Source organism: Eumetopias jubatus, unplaced genomic scaffold (assembly GCF_037043125.1).
Source record: "Eumetopias jubatus isolate StellerSeaLion01/CBP00866 unplaced genomic scaffold, mEumJub1_p1.0 scaffold_5, whole genome shotgun sequence".
Classification (NCBI taxonomy): Eukaryota; Metazoa; Chordata; class Mammalia; order Carnivora; family Otariidae; genus Eumetopias; species Eumetopias jubatus.
The window spans coordinates 72,903,548-72,913,438 of record NW_028274811.1 but is presented as its reverse complement, the minus strand read 5'-3'; the positions used below and the strand labels follow the sequence as shown (position 1 = coordinate 72,913,438).

The 9,891-nt window shown below is 36.3% G+C and overlaps 1 long non-coding RNA gene across 1 annotated transcript in view; it reads left to right on the top strand.

Annotated features, from left to right (window-relative positions):
* LOC148164371 (uncharacterized) overlaps nucleotides 1-9,184 on the top strand; it is a 32,193-nt gene extending 23,009 nt beyond the window's left edge. The window contains exons 2-3 of the long non-coding RNA XR_015768254.1: nucleotides 7,396-7,547; nucleotides 9,108-9,184. This is a non-coding gene — a long non-coding RNA (uncharacterized LOC148164371). The remainder of the gene's footprint in view (nucleotides 1-7,395; nucleotides 7,548-9,107) is intronic.
* Nucleotides 9,185-9,891: the final 707 nt, after the last annotated feature.

Sequence of the window (9,891 nt, the reverse complement as noted above, 5' to 3'; positions counted from 1 at the left end):
CCTGACAGATGTACAGTGATACCTCATTATGATTTTGTGGTTTTTGATTTGCACATCCCTGATGGTGAATAATGTTGAGCATCTTTTCATGTGTCTGTTAGCCATCTGTATGTCTTTGGAAAAATATCTTTTCAGAACTCTCTGCCCATTTTTAATTGGATTATTTGGCTTTTTTGGTGCTGAGTTATATGAATTCTTTACATATTTTGGATATTAACCCTTTATCAGATATATCATTTGCAAATGTCTTCTCTCATCCAATAGGTTTCCTTTTTGTTTTGTTGATGTTTTCTTTCACCGTGCAAAAGCTTTTTATTTTGATGTAGTCCCAATAGTTTAATTTTGCTTTTGTTTCCCTTGCCTTAGGAGACATAGCCAGAAAAATGTTGCTATTGCCAATGTCAGAGAAATTACTGCCTATGTTTCCTTTTACAAGTTTTATGGTTGCATGTCTCACATTTAGTCTTTAATCCATTTGGAGTTTATTTTTGTGTGTGGTGTCAGAAAGTGGTCCAGTTTCATTCTTTTGCATGTCGCTGTCCAGTTTTCCCAACATCATTTATTGAAGAGACTGTCTTTTCTCCATTGTATATTCTTGCCTCCTTTGCCACAGATTAATTGGCCATATAATTGTGGGTATATTTCTGGGCTCTTTATTCTGTTCTATTAATTTATGTGTCTATTTTTGTGCTAGTACTGTACTGTTTTGATTGTGGCTTTGTAGTATATCTTGAAATCTGGAATTGTGATATCTCCAGTTTTGTTCTTCTTTCTCAAGATTGCTTTGGCTACTCAGAGTCTTTTGTGGTTCCATACAAATTTTAGTATTATTTGTTCTAGTTCTGTGAAAAATGCTGTTAATATTTTGATAGGGTGTGCATTAAATCTGTAGATTGTTTTGAAAAGTATGGACATTTTAACAATATTCTTCCAATCCATGAGCATGGGATGTCTTTTTATTTGTGTCATTCTTCAATTTCTTTCTTCATCAGTGTTTTATAATTTTCAGAGTGCAGGTCTTTCACCTCCTTGGTTAAGTTTATTCCTATGTTTTGGTTTGTTTGGGGTTTTTTGCTTTGTTTTGTTTTTGGATTTTTGGTAGAATTGTAAATGGAATTGTAAATGGAATGTAAATGTAATGGGTATGTTTAACCTAAACTTTATTTCTGCTACTTCATTAGTAATATATACAAATGCGGCTGATTTCTGGGTATTAAAGTTGTAACCTGCAACTTTACTGAATTCATTTATTACTTCTAATAGGTTTTTTTGGTAGTGGCTTCGGTCTTTTTAATTTCTTCTACCTTGGCTGCCTTCTTTTGTATTAAATATTTTTAACATATGCATATTTTTATTTTTAGGTTAACTTTACATTTTAATTAATTTCTTCTAGTTTGCTCTAGCCAATAAAATCTACATCTTAATTTTTCACAACGAACTTAATACCAACCAGTTTATACAACTTAATTTTGAAAAATTATAAAAACTTTGTTCCAATATAGTTCTCTTCCTTCCTCATCTTGTTTATTATTGTCATATGTATTAACATATTATGTGTTATAAACTAAACAATATATTGTTATAATTATTTTTTTATGCAATCAATGAAAACAAATATAAAATTTTTAGTATTGTGGGTTTGTTTGTTTGTTTTTTTGGTAACACTGTGTCCAGTGTGAGGCTCGAACTCACAACCCTGAGATCAAGAGTCACATGCTCTACCAACTGAGCTACCGGTGATCTTTTATATTAACCCACATATTTACCAATTCTGGACCTATTTTCTACTCTGCACTTAAATTAATATGTGGTGTCATTTTCTTTAAGCTGAAAGATTTCCTTTAGTATTTAAGACAGGTCTGCGAGCAACAAAGTCTCAGTCTTTATTTCATCTTCAGCTTTAAAAGTGATGGCTTTATTTTGTCTTCAATTTAAAGGATAGTTATTCTTGATAGAGAATATATAGTGGCCAATTTTTTTTCTGGCCCTTTGAATTTCTTCAGTGACTGACTTCTGGCCTCCATCGTTTCATTGATGCTTATTTATATGTGATGAATTAGTTTTGTCTTGCTGCTTCAAAGATTTTCTGTTTGTCTTTGTAATTCAGTAGTTTGATTATGCTATATCTAGGTATTAATCTCTTTATATTTGTCCTACTTTGAGTCTGTCAAATTTCTTTGATAAGTAGATTAATATTTTTCATTAAATTGGTATGTTTGTGTCCTTTATTACTTTATGTATTTTTTCTATCCCTCTGTCTTGACTCCTGGGATACTCATTACATGTTTTTTTTTTTTAATATTTTGTTTATTTGAGAGAGAGAGAGACAGATGGAGGTAGGGACAGAGAGCAGGAGCAGGGAGGACAGGGAGAAGCAGGCTCCCTGCTCAGCAGGGAGCCCAAAGCGGGGCTTAATCCCAGGACCCTGGATCATGACCTGAGCCAAAGGCAGACACTTGCTGAGTCACCCAGGAGCCCCTCATTACATGTTCCTTGGTATGGTCTTGATTGTCCCAAATGTCTCCGAGTCCTTGTTCATTTATTTATTTTTTTATTTTATTTTATTTTATTATGTTAATCACCATACATTACATCATTAGTTTTTGATGTTGTGTTCCATGATTCATTGTTTGAGTATAACACCCAGTGCTCCATTCAGTACATGCCCTCTTTAATACCCATCACCAGGCTAACCCATCCCCCCACCCCCTCCCCTCTAGAACCCTCAGTTTGTTTCTCAGAGTCCATCGTCTCTCATGGTTCGTCTCCCGCTCTGATTCCCCCCCCTTCATTTTTCCCTTCCTGCTATCTTCTTCTTCTTCTTTTTTAAACATATAATGTATTATTTGTTTCAGAGGTACAGGTCTGTGATTCAACAGAGTCTGTGTTCATTTAAAAAACATTTTTTTTATCTTTTCTTTAGATTGGGTAATTTCTATTCATCTGTTTTAGAGTCACTGATTCTTTCATCAGGTTATCTTGAATCTGTTGTCAATTCCCTCCAGTGGATTTTTTTTTAAGATTTATTTATTTTAGAGAGAGAGAGCATGAGTGGGGGAGGGAGAGTGGAAGAGGGAGAGGGAGAGAGTCTCAAGCAGACTCCCCACTGAGCTTGGAGCCGGATGCCACACAGGGCTTAATCCCACGACCCTGAGATCATGACCTAAGCAGAAATCAAGAGTTGGATGCTTAACTGACTGAGCCACCCAAGGCCCCCCCATCTCTGGTAAATTTTCTGATTATACTTTTCCACTTCAAAATTTCCATTTGATTTTTTTTTTAATTTCTGTTTCCTTGTTGAGAATCTCTTATTTATTGTTGTCTTGCTTTCGTTTCATTCTTTAAGTAAGATACCTTTGGTTCTTTGAACATATTGATAATAACTGCTTTGAAGTCTTTGTTTAAATCTAACATTTGGGGACACTCAAATGGTTTCCCCTATTTCTTTGCATGTTTCATAATTTGTTGAAAATGGGATATTTTAGATCAGCTATCATAGCAACTCTGGATTCTGATTTTTTTCCTCCCTTAAGGTTGTCATTACTTTGTTCATTTGCTTGTTTCTTGGTTTAGGAATTTGCCTAAACTAAGTATAGTGATATCTGTCTCCCTTGTGATGTGTGGCACTGATAAATCTGGTTGTTTTTGATTTTTAATATTTTTGTTTTGAGTTTTGCATTTGGCTTTCTAGGACTTGCTCCTGAGTCTGTGTATTTTAAATTATAAGCTGATTGTTGGATACTCCTTGTGTTTAAACACATAGAATCAGTAAGTCTTTTGTCATCTATTCATGGATCTTTGTAGTGGTAGAGGCATGCATTTAAAGTTTACATTGTTTTCAGGTGTGTTCTGGCTTTCCCTCTCTGCTGGGCTCTTTCACATTTGCTCTATGTACCTGATTATTTGGCCTCAGGAATATGTGACTAGCTTTGTTCCCCTCTGGTCTCCATTGCATATTCTCTCAACCTTAGCCAAGAATATATCTGCCCCAGTTACGACCATGACCTTGGATTAATGGAGCTATTTACTCTCCCTGCTTGCCGATTTCTAAGATCATCACTTCCACTGAAACACTGTTGAACGTGGGCATAACCTGCCGCTAAAGTTCAAGTTACCCCCCCCTTTGACCACAATAAAGATGTTTCCAGTCTTTTTTTTTTTTTTAAAGATTTTATTTATTCATTTGACAGAGAAAGAGAGAGAGAGCACAAGCAGGGGGAGCAGCAGGCAGAGGGAGAGGGAGAAGCAGGCTCCCTGCTGAGCAAGGGAGCCCGATGTGGGGCTCAATCCCAGCACCCTGGGATCATGACCTGAGCTGAACACAGATGCTTAACCAACTGAGCCACCCGGGCGCCCAAGATGTTTCCAGTCTTAATGATCCTCCCTACCCTGGAAGAACCTCTGTACTGACTGAATTGTGTTTGATGATGATAAGAGGCCAGACCAGAATGTCACAGGGTCCTAATGTTCTTATCCAAAGATTAGCAGTCTTTCAAATAAACATGCTTCTCAAATTCTTATATCCCTTTGGTCAATTTCTAGAGCACTGAAATGATTGTATTTGTCAATTTTGTCTGGCTCTTTAGTTTCTTTTTGGAGAATATTTGCTGATTGCACTCAGCCATAGCTGGAAGTCCTACTTCTGGTTTTGTATCATGTATGCATTTTTTTTTCCTTTACTCTTAACAGTGATGGAAAATTTACATGTTCTATTAATTATTTTGTCTCTGTTTTTCTTGGGGTAAATTTTGTTTCATATTGATCTCAAATGTGGAAAAAGAAAGATTTTCTTCAAATGCCCAGTGGCTCTTGGCTGTGCATTCATACTAGAAAAGAGAAATTCAAGTATGCTGGAAGTCAGCTAAAGGCCGGAATGTGGCCAGCTTTTCTTTGGGGGTATCCATACCCATACTGCGTTTCCTCGTTTTCTAGGCTGTTAATTCATTTCTTTCAAACACAGCACTTCTCCCATCTACTCATTTTTTTCTTACTCACAGTCAGATATTTAACTCTGAACAAGTAAAGACAAAGTATATTCTTGCTTGTACAAAAAGGTAGGAGAGGGAGATTCAGGATATTTTAGCTTCACTTCTTACTCCACACTTCTGTCAGGGATATCAGGCCATTCCTTTAATTGCAGCACTCTCTGCACACATTCTAGAGTTTGACTTTTCCTGCTGTATTTCTTCCGTGAATGCTCTTCCATCTGTCACTTTGTAGTGATGACTTTTTTAGTCTCTTCATTGTAATGGTTTACATCCTCTCCCCCAACCAACACATACCTTTATTATCTTTTAAGGGGGCCTCTGGGAGAGGGGGAAATGCATGCCGATTGATCTTTCTAACCAAAAATATTGTCCATATATTTTTAAATTTTTTTAAAGTAAACTCTACGCCAATGTGGGGCTCAAACTCAGGACCCCAAGATTAAGAGTCGCATGCTTCACCAGTGGAGCCAGCTAGGGGCTCCTTGTCCACATATTTTTAAACAGTTGAAATAGAATGCGTACATGCTCTCTTGGGTCCTGTTTTCATTTCATCATTTAAGCATTTTCTACATTGCTATAAGTCTTTATAATTATTGTTTATAGTGGTATATGAACACATTTTTAAAGAAGCAGTTTGTTGTGTTTTCATGATTACAGTGGTTATTATATTTTAGTTAATACCTCCCCTTTCTTTTACCCTTTCACCATCCCACCATCGTGCCATTTGCCTTTCCTCAGGTAACCAATGATAACAACATTGACAGTTTGTGAAGCAGGAAATCTTCATGTTTTTCCTTTGGTCAAGCTGATTGGCTGAAAGCTATCAAGAAGGGCATTTTGCCCTGGAGCAGGCTGGCATTGTCATCAAAAAGGCAATTTCAATTATTTATGGGTTTTCCAAGAAGTCTTGTGATTTCAGCTATGAAGTGTAGATGACATGTTGTATCTCTGTAATGGCATCCTAGCTTGACATCTTCATCTTAGTTCTTAGATGGAACTGAACCATTTCTCTCTTTAAATTCCTGTTTCCCCTTTTGTTCAAATTCAGTTCCTACAGTGGCCAAGTTGACTATGAGGGTGTTTGTTTCTGATGAAATAACAACTGGAAGTCAGTTTGGGATAGTGGATTTTAGTAACATTTACGTGCTTGCATTTTAACCACCAGAGAAAGGCAAGAAGAATGAGGACAATCAATAAATGTCTAAAGAAACATTTGGAAGCTTCTTCATAGCAGTTTTCTAGTCGATGGAGGCCTGACCAAGAGATCAGTTTTGCTGATTAAAGATAACAAAATAGTCTTTTCTATTAAATAATTCATTTATTGTTTAACTTTTTTCCTTTAGTAAGGCAACAAAGAATAAAAAGCATAGGTTTTGGAACAAAGAAGTAAGTCTATTTGTGTATGATGTAAAACTAAAGAAAAAAATATAAGAATAAGAGTTTGGCAAATATCCTGGATAAGAACATCAGTATACAAAAATTATACAAATACATATTTAAACAAAAAATGAAAAGTTTTTGCAAAGAGATACTGTTTACACTAACGTTGAAAATATGAAGTTCCTAGGAATACATCTAACATAACAAGAGATATACGAAACTCCCATGGGGAAGATAGTAAAGCATTATTGTGTGATAATAAGGACTCAGAAGTGGAATGATATACCATACACATGGCTTGCAAAAATCAACGTTTTATAGATGCTCAATTTAATCAACACAGTCTCAAATTACTGTCTTGTTTTGGTGGGGAAGGGAGAATACTGGACAGTAGGTTCTAAAATTATATGGAAAGACAAAAGGCCAGTCATCAAAAATAGCAACAGTGTACTTTGGTGGAGGGAAAGACAAATAGATTGGCAAAAGAGTGGTCCATGGCTCCACAGCATTGGTGGCATTACCTAGAGGCTTCTTAGAAATAGAGAATCCCAGACGCCAACCACTGGTCAACTGAACCAGAAACTATTTTAACAAGATAATCCAGAGGAGTGAGAAAAAACTGGTCTTAATAAACTGTTCTGGAAACTAAACTGGTAACTAAACAGGAAAAAAGGAATTGTATTGAAAGGCATTGCTTGTTTTATGCGCTGCATCCATCCTTTACTCTGTATAATCTACATTTATTGAGGAACATTTGAAAAATCAGTGATAAGGAAAGGGATGTTTTGAATGTACATTTTCCTAGGTGCCTCTGTTACTCACGTGCCTATAACCTATGGATCATCTTGTTAATAAGCTTTTCTTAGGTCCCCCAACTTTAGCATGTCTTTATACATTTCCAACACTCTCGACTCATGCCTGTATGTCAGAACTTAATGATAATAATGTCACTACCAATGTAGACAAGTAATGTGACTCTACGCTCTCCATGGTGACAGTGATTAAGTTTTATCTAATTATTTTATAGGTGTATTTTGTATATGTTGGGGGGGAAAAAACCTCAGCAGAGGATAATAAGAAAGGGCAGCTCTTCTACTGACCACCTGGAAGGAAATAATTTTCCACTTATTTGGAATTGGAAGACCAGCTCATTCTTAGAGTCTTTGGAAACAAAATTAGGTAAGAAATGTTTTTCTTCGTATTTTGAATAATTTGTTCTCTACCTGCTCTGTCTCCTTGAAGGCTTCTATAATTCTATTCCTTTGGCCTCCAAGAGAAATACAGTTAGCATTTTCCTTGAGAAAGTTACTGTGCCAGCCAGCTGTCAGCCTTATGATGTACCTGATCTCCCATGTCAGGGGAAGCACAATTCAATTTAAAACTGAGTCTTCTGCACAACAGTGCAGCAGGGCTGCCAGCCTCTCTCTTTATGTACCTTTCTTTAAAATGCTGCCTTCAACCCAAACAGTAGAGTTTTATTTTTAAATCCTTTGTGTGGGATAAAACCACCACTGACTTTACTTGTCTTTAGTTAAAAATCAATGAATCGAATGAAATAATCTGTAAGTATTTCTGCTCCTTTTTCTCATTTCTAGAAAATAAAGTACCCCTGCTTGTTTAACTTATGACTTGTCTAAACATGTTGAAAGCATTGACTCTAAGGCATAACATTCAGACTCTGAAAGGGAACTGTGACAAGTTCAGTCAAAAGGGAAAAGAGGAATAATTTATAAAAGGTGCTGCAGATAATGATGCCAGCCAGTTACTTTAAAATGCATCCATCTCACCTTTTAATGAATTAGATTTGTCAACAGCAAATGTTTTATGCACCACTTCTAATAAAAGTGGCATGCTAGGAATGCAGTGCTTTGAGGTTGGCTTCTTCAAAGCTTTAGGAGTATCTTCAATTCAAAGATATTTTTTAAATAATAGATATTAAAAAGTATATTTAAATAATATTAAGGTTGTGACACAAACACCAAATGACAAAATTCAGGAGTTTCAAAGCAGACACTGACATGCCATCACTATATTCACATAGAAACTGTTTTTTAAATTAGGAGTGCAACAGACTCATTTGGGGATGGTATGTCAATTTAACTTTAAATTCTCTTGTTGTTTTGGTTGGTGTCATAACCTTAATGTCAGCTTTTGAAATAGATTTCTACATTTCCTTTGGTTTGGGGTCATTAAAAAATGCATATGATAAATCTAAGAGGCAGAAATAGGTCACAATGAAGTGGAATTCCTTGCTACTCTGCTGTCGAAAGACAGGTAGTACCTGCCTCGTAAGTGGAAAAGTTAGCTCAGGCATTTTAGTAAACTTCTGTTTTGTTTTTCAGGAATTTGATTCAGACTAGTATAGACCGAAGTAACAAGACGTGAGATGTTGATATAATTCTGTTGTTTACAGTCTATTCTTCCCATCCCTCTCATCCTAACCATTGGATCTTGTTGTTTATCACCTCTCTAGATGTTGAAAATCACAATTCCCATGCTTGATATTTTTTTCACTAAAAGTACAAGTTAAGCATGATGGTTATTTCATTTGAATAATCTTTATTCAATGTACTTGAGTATACGTAGCCTGCCTTAAAACTTCATGCGGCAGTCCTTTTATAAAACACTTGTATGCAGATTTTCTAGGGGTGGGACAAAATCTTGGTTTTTTTTTTTAAAGTAAACTTGTTATAGAAAGTAAAATCTGAAGTAAAATATGGTATGTTGTGTGTTAAAAAGTTTTCTAGTACCCCACCACTCATTAAAGGAGCAACCAGGAGCATTCTGCAGGGAAAGAGCCAAAGGAGAAGGACGAGGGAAACGGTAATTTATTCACCCACATTCCTCTCTTTTCCCGGCTTCTTAACTGTCATGATCTCACAGCTCAGGTCTGCAATGTCTATGCTGAATCTAGTTGGTTGTTTTTTTGTTTTTGTTTTTTTAAGATTTTATTTATTTGACAGAGAGCGTGCGTGCGCTCCAGTGAGCATGAGTGGGGGGTGGGGGAGGGAGACGCAGGCTCCCCGCCGAGCAGGGAGCCCGATGCGGGGCTCGATCCCAGGACTCTGGGATCATGACTTGTGTCTAAGGCAGACGCTTAACTAGCTGAGCCACCCAGGTGCCCCTACGCTGAATCTGGTTTTAATTTAGAAAAATAAACATATTAGAATCTGTCCCATAGTTGTCTTTTTCATTACCTCTGTGAGAGATATAAAAGAATAGAAGAGAAGCAAATTACCTATTGATCTTTTCTTGCTGACTCAAAGATACTGACCAACCTAAAATACCACAAAAGTCTCATCTCCTTGATTGAACCACCAGGTTTTACCTTTCCTGGTTTTTATCAGTGACTGAGCAAACATTAATCTTTCTTTTCTAGTGTATTCCACTCCATTCCCTCTATCTCTATTTTTCAAGCAGTGTTGAATTTTAGAAATTTTTAATAGTTCTCATTTGGGTTGATGCTATGAAATTTTATCTTCACTTCTAGTCCTAACTTTACTTTTCCTACCCACTGGACCCT